The sequence below is a fragment of the Phyllobates terribilis genome, unplaced genomic scaffold (genome assembly GCF_046119375.1).
Source record: "Phyllobates terribilis strain yellow unplaced genomic scaffold, ASM4611937v1 Scaffold_3__8_contigs__length_932513732, whole genome shotgun sequence".
Taxonomy (NCBI): Eukaryota; Metazoa; Chordata; class Amphibia; order Anura; family Dendrobatidae; genus Phyllobates; species Phyllobates terribilis.
In genome coordinates, this window is record NW_027362763.1 from 204,938,710 (window position 1) to 204,946,154 (window position 7,445).

Below are 7,445 nucleotides of genomic sequence, written 5' to 3' on the forward strand. Positions count from 1 at the left end.
AACCAGACTGAAGTTGGTCCCTAAGCGAGGATCCTCCATCTCTAACAAATCTGACAATAAGTCCATCAAGGCGGTGGCTACCTCCAAGTCTCTGCACCCCTCCAACCAGGCGGAGGACCTCCAGTTGCCTCCTGAATCCTCCAAGGTGCTATCTGATAACAAATGGAGAGAGACTTTTCTGCACCCTGTACCTGGTACTTCGCCCACTTCATCCAGTAAGCTTGGCAAAGTGTACGTCAAAGCGATGGGCGCTTTTACACAATAAAAACTATTTTATAGAAAAAAGAATTGTTTTTGCATCGCTTTAGTCTGAGAACTATAACTTTTTTATTTTTCTGTTGGAGCTGTATTGCGGCTTTTTTTTTGCGGGACAAGATGACGTTTTCAGCAGTACCATTTTTATGTACATTCGTCTTTTTGATTGCGGTTTATTCCATTTTTGTTTGGCGGTATGATGATAAAACATCGTTTTATGTTTCTTTTTTTTTCTTTTCTTTTTTTTTACCTTGTTCACTAAAGGGGGTTAACTAGTGGGACAGCTTTATAGGTCAGGTCGTTCCGGACGCGGCGATACCAAATATGTGTACTTTTATTGGTTTATATATTTTTTTTTCATAAGATTATTTATTTATGGGTACAATATATATATTTTTTTATTATTTTTTTCTTTTTTTTTTAAATATCTTTACAATTTTTTTTTCATTTATTTTTTCACTTTCTGACATTCTTATTACTTTTACACTTTGTCCCACTATGGGACTTTCACTTTTTGCAGCCTGATCGCCTGCATGGCATAGAGAGCAGCAGCTCCCTATGCCATGCAGCCTGTCAGCGCTGCACAGGGAGAAGTTACTTTGGTCGTGCACTGCTCATGACCAAAGCAACTTCCTCCCTCCTGGTGACCCAGATATTGTCATGATGACGTCGGGTCACCATGGCAACATCCGGGACCGGATTCAGACGCCGCTGGACGCCGGCAGAGAAGGTAAGTATCGCGCTTACCTTCTCTTGCCACCGGAATGCTACGATCGATTTCGATCGCAGCATTTCGGGGGTTAATGTGCCGGGAGCGGTGCGGGACCGCTCCCTGCACATAGCACAGGGTGTCTGCTGTGACAATCAGCTGACACCCGGCGGCGATCTCACCCGCACCGCTTGTGTGCGGGCGAAATCGCCAGGGCACATTAATACGTATCTGGCCTATAAGGCCCAGGGCACAGATACGTACTAATACGCCCTGGGTCAGAAAGGGGTTAAGCCTCTTTGTGTTTCCTGTTCCTAATTAGGATGGGGAGGCAACCTCCTATGGTGCTGTCCTGGAGGCTTCTTAGAAGCCAAATAACCAGTAGGTCTAATTCTATTTTTAGTTTCGGCAATACCACAAAAAAAATGCTGTATCAAGCAATCAAAACATCGTATCCCAAAATCATATCAATATAAACGTCATTACACCCCACAAAAAATGAGCCCTCACGCAGCTCTATTGTCCAGAAAATAAAGAATGTTACGAGTCTGGGAAAATGGCCATAATCCCCCACCCCCCTTTAATTTCAACTTCAAATTAGCTGCTAATCCTAAAGTTTCACACTCTATTGCCACTCATAGACATGTGATTAGAGGATCATTTTATTCAATAAAAAAGTCTAATATTTTTGACTAATTTGTTTTGGTTCTCTGTAATCTTTTGACTTGTGTGAAAATCTGATGTACTTTTAGGTCATATTTATACAGAAATATTGATAATTCACAACAGTTCTCAAACTTTCAAGTAAGTGAAAAACAGCTGACTAAATGAGTCTGAAGAGTAATTTATGCATTCATTTGTTGAAGAAGCCACGAGTGCAATGAATATATATAATCCTACAATACTACCGCTTCTCTAGAAAGAAATGGTTTTACTTTTGGCTTAAAAAACACAGACTGAAAAGTCTGACCAAACCTTTCATTACGATGCCCTTAGCACAGCAGATAATGAAAGGGAAGTACAAGATCTTAGATTTAGGTTTCAGGAATTACAGTACTTGGGTTGAATTCATATAAACTGTAATTTTATGTCCTACAAAAATACAAATCTACATATCTTGCATGTGGATTTTGATATTACGGATACCCCTGCAAATCTGCATTAAAATATACATGTAATGGCTTTTTCAGTTGAGCTTATTTTATCTACGTGTGCCATCTGTGTTGGAATTGGATATCAATAAATCACAGCATGCACCATTCTATTCTGTATTTCAGGTGAGAATCGCTTATTCAAGGCTATGGGTGTGCAGGAAAAAAATTAAACCCAGGTCCGAACCTCTAGTATTAAAACCTTAACATATGTCAAATGACGTGAATGTGAATAAGGGCAGAGAAGGACTGAGACACGACTAATTGACACCCAGCCATGGGGAGCTATATAAACGTAATGTCCAGCTCAAAGAAAAGGTAGGCCACGACCAGGGCCGGACTGGCCATCTGGCACTTCTGGCAAATGCCAGAAGGGCTGGTCCGGCCATGAGCCTCATTGTCTAATAAGCTGTTAACAGTATCGGCATCCTCAGGACACAAATACTGCTTACAATTGTTATGTAGCACAGAGCCACTGGTTCTGTCACTTACTCTGGCATGCTTCCGTCTGCACCCTGCCAGAGACACCGCAAGCACTGTGACACCGATAGAAGACAATACAGATGCTGCAGAGGACGAGGAGTCTGGATTAGGTGAGTATAAGGATTTTTATTTTTGGGAGCTGTGTGGGACCATCATACTATATAGGCGGCTGTGGGTTGGACCCTACATGTTATATTGCAATATTTTTATTGTGGTATTATTATTATTCAATCTCATGTAGCTGTTTATTAGTATTATTAGAAATATTGGTCTGGCAGTAAATCTTGATTTCGTCGAGGCAGGGTAATGTTAGTAATAGATATCCCCATCTGGGGCGCAGGGACGGGTACAGCATAGGCCTGTATACATTCAAATGCCAGAGCTGAATTTCAGTCCCAGTCCATCCCTGGCCACTACCCTTTATTTACATTTATTTAGTTTGACATATAGTAAAGTTTTAATACTAGAGGTTAGGACTGTCCCATATAGGGTCACCTTGACGCAGTGGGATGGCTTTTACTTTTTTTTTTTTTTTATGAAAATCACGTTAACTAAGTACACCATATTATTTTAATGCACTATTGCTATTTATTTATTGCAGGGTATTTGCTCTTTTTTTTTTATCGTAGGTTTTGTCTGTTTAGTGGCCAATGTTAACATGCCCTTACACGTTGCATCCATACCAATTTATATTCCAGTTAATCTCTTTGGGTTTTTGCTCAACATTTAAATGTTTGTGTAATGCTACACCCATATCCCGCTGGTTTTGCCCCCACTGATCCTGATTGCCTAGACAAACAGAACTTGCAACCGGTACCCGATCTTACTGTAGGAGAGACGGCTGCACAAAATGCAGCTCTTTCCCAAACACTTACTAATTGTGCACTATTACAACATAGAATAAGGCAATGTGTACAGGGTTTTACTGTATTATTAGGCTCTATATAGTATATGATAAGGAACTGGGGCTTCAATAGAAGATATTGCACACGCCATCATCAAATCTAAAGTCACGCCTGTGAACAATGGCAGAACTCTTCTGGATAAGTTTTATAAGTCGCTCACACCTTTTGAGAAGCTGAGTGTCCTGCAACACAGTAATTTCTGCAAATTATTTCCAAGTTATTGCAAATGCCCATAAATGGCACTGGAATATGCTGTTACTTAATGATTATAGGGAGCCTAACAAATTGCTAGAATTCAAGGACCGGGGCACTATCTGGAGCACTATAGATCATTCTGAATTTTCCCTTGCAAATTGCCACTGTAACTTATCCCATTAATATATAGCTGCTGTTCTCTCCATGGCACATAGATGAGTGGCATAGTACTGGACAAAACACATTGACTCTGTTGTTCTAAATGGACTTAATTCTTTAAAAAATACACTATTGTGTAACATTATATTTTAAGTTGATCTAATGCAGCCCTAGAGAGGTGCCTCTACTGTCAACCCTTACATGGGTATCCTCAAGTTATTAATTTGCTTTAGACAGCATGAAAATATACAATCTTGCAATTTACTTTCTTTTTCTCTCTGTAGTCATTTTCCTGCAATGAGAGCTTTTATCTTGCATAGTGTACGGCTGGTTTCCATGGAGCTTGGCCACTTGTGCCTGGCCAAGAGTGCCCAGTAGGGGTTCACACGAGCGTATGTAAAATCATCTGTTTTACACCCAGAAAAAAAAATCCATATTGCCATCATTATGCAATCTGTATGCCACTTGTATGTCTGTTTTTTCACATCTCTATGCAATTCATATGTCTGTTTTGTACATCCGTGTTACATCTGTTTTTTTTCATAAATAATAAAGGTCAAATCTAGTTTCCTATCTTTATAATTGGAATGTAACTGTGAAAAATGCATGGCATGCAGAAGGTAACCCGTATGTGATCTGTTTTTACACACTCATTAACTTATAATGGGTGAATCTGATCCAGAATACAGATCAAAGTAGTGCACGGCGCACACTGCAATTTTTTACACGTGGATCATCAATCAGTGTGTAAAAATGCCACATTGACTTGCATTGTGAGTGTGTTTTTATTAATTTGCTGTCAGTTTTGCATATGGACAACACATGGATGTTTAATACATCCGTCTGAATGAGCCCATAACGCCGATCCTGGACTGTAGCTACCTTCTAACACACCAGTCAGGTGTCTCCAATCCATTCATTTTAATAGAGCAGTCAGCTGCACACTTCCTTGCCCCTCCCCCTCAGCTCCTGACAAGCTGCAGTTGCAAATCTTGCAAAATCACCGCACCATCGGCAGCTTTCAAATCAGTGCTACTAATCACAACTCAGTGGTCCTGTGCTTGTGCCAATGCCTTGTTCTGTTATCTCCATGAATAAATATAATAATGATAGCAGTGTAGACTTCAGAACAAAACATTAATAGCTGGATGTATTACAGCAGAAATTGTGCTGAGCTTCATACTTCTACTAAGGCCATGTTCACATGTTCAGTATTTGGTTAGTAGCAGGGTAGTACATAGGAATCATGGGGCCCCATAGCAGAAGTTCTAATTGCCCCCCCCCCAAAAAAAATGTAAATAATTATCAGGGTCACAGAAGAGCAGATCTCACAACTTTCCAGCCTTTACATAGTTATTTTCCTCCTGCTGAAGTCCTAGATCCTTCTTTCATTGCCCAATAAAGTTTGATGCCAACAAAAGTGCCCCCCAGACACAGTATGATATCCCCATAGCGAATTCCTCCACATGCACAGTATAATGACCCTACTTTACCCCACCTCAACTCCCAAAGCAAAGAATGGTGACCCCAACACAGTATGATCCCCCAACTGTGACCCCCACACAGCTCTCCATGCAGTATAATGAGCCTATATACAGTATAATGGCCCCACACCTCTCCACAATCCGCAGAGTATAATGCACTCACCATGGTCCTCCACACAGTATAAAGCACTCGCCATGGTCCTCCACACAGTATAATGCACTCGCCATGGTTCTCTACACAGTGTAAGACACTCGCCATGGTGCTCCACGCAGTGTAAGACACTCGCCATGGTGCTACACGCAGTGTAAGACACTCGCCATGGTGCTCCACGCAGTGTAAGACACTCGCCATGGTGCTCCACGCAGTGTAAGACACTCGCCATGGTCCTCCACGCAGTGTAAGACACTCGCCATGGTCCTCCACGCAGTGTAAGACACTCGCCATGGTCCTCCACGCAGTGTAAGACACTCGCCATGGTCCTCCACGCAGTGTAAGACACTCGCCATGGTCCTCCACGCAGTGTAAGACACTCGCCATGGTCCTCCACGCAGTGTAAGACACTCGCCATGGTCCTCCACGCAGTGTAAAACACTCGCCATGGTCCTCCACGCAGTGTAAGACACTCGCCATGGTCCTCCACGCAGTATAATGCACTCGCCATGGTCCTCCACGCAGTATAATGCACTCCCTATGGTCCTCCACCGGGTTGCCGACGGGTACACGGTGTAGGCGACTGCTATGAGGCCCCCCCCCCCCCCCAGCTCATGAGCCCCATAGCAGTCACGTGGCCTGCTGCCATTGGCGGTACGCCACTGGTCAGTATTTTACCTTAGTATTTGTAAGCCAAAACCAGGAGTGGGTGAAAAATGCAGAAGTGGTGACATGTTTCTATTATGCTTTCTCTCTGAATATTCCACTCCTGATTTTTTCTTACAGATACTGACAAAATACTGAACGTGTGAACATGGCCTACTACTTCAGCTCTACTATTCACCAGAACTGTCAGACGCCAGGAAGCAAGAAGACTCGACAATCGTGTGTTGCTCAGGAGACAACATGAGAATAACCCTTTTACCAAATTTTTCACATTGAACTATGCACGATGTAATAGTGGCAGCAGAGTGGAATACAACTTTTTTTTATTTTGCCTCTTCAATGCTGAGATATTAACAATCATAGTATTTGGCATCTAATGAATTAACTTTTTCGCAGACAGTTTTCATGGGGAAAGTGTACTTCTTCCTGTCTTATGATGACCAATCATAAGCAAGCATCACCACTCAAAGGAAAAAACAACACGCCACCACAATAGCTTAGAGCTGGTTTCTCAGTGTGTGAGATGTATTATTACATCTCTGATCTTCTGCTCCAACCTCCTGTAGGAGTCATTGCGGGGGGGAAGGGCAGTACAACTGAATTTAGCTGTGCCGCATTACAAACCTTTCTATCAACTTTCCTGATTACTAAGTTTGTCAGTAATTAACACTATGTCTGCTGTGCTGCTCTGCAGTGAGATGAGAGCTGTTATTAAATCTCACACAGTCTGTTATGGACTACTCCTGTGTGAAATTTAATAACAGCCTGCTCTGATCTCACTGCAGTGTTATTACAAGTTGCCCTCAACATAACACACATTAGAGTGATTGCCTGTCTAGAGATATGCCAGTAATGTGGGGAACGGGCAGTACAGCAGAGCTGACAGTGCTATGAGAGGAGGAGAGCTGATAGAAGGGTTTGTAATGTGACACAGCTAAACTCAGCTGCACTGCTCCCTCCCTACACAGACTCATGTGGGAGGTTAGATCAGGAGATATGGATGTCTGTCACACATTTAACACACTCAGAAATCTGCTCTAAGTTATGTTGGGGAGTGTTCTTCTTTCCCTTGAGTGTTGCTGAAGGGGGGCACCATGTCGGTTTTCTGTGGGCCAGAAGTGCGTTCTCTTCGCCCTGAAACCCCTCTTCTAAACAGGAATCTGAGTGGTGTGCGAGGTGCTGTGGGGTTATCTCTTTACTCACTGTGCAATTTGGATAGATGCAGGTGCGGCACATAGAGTGAGACAGAATAACCTCTGGATGATGTTCGCTTTGTCCAGTCCTTGA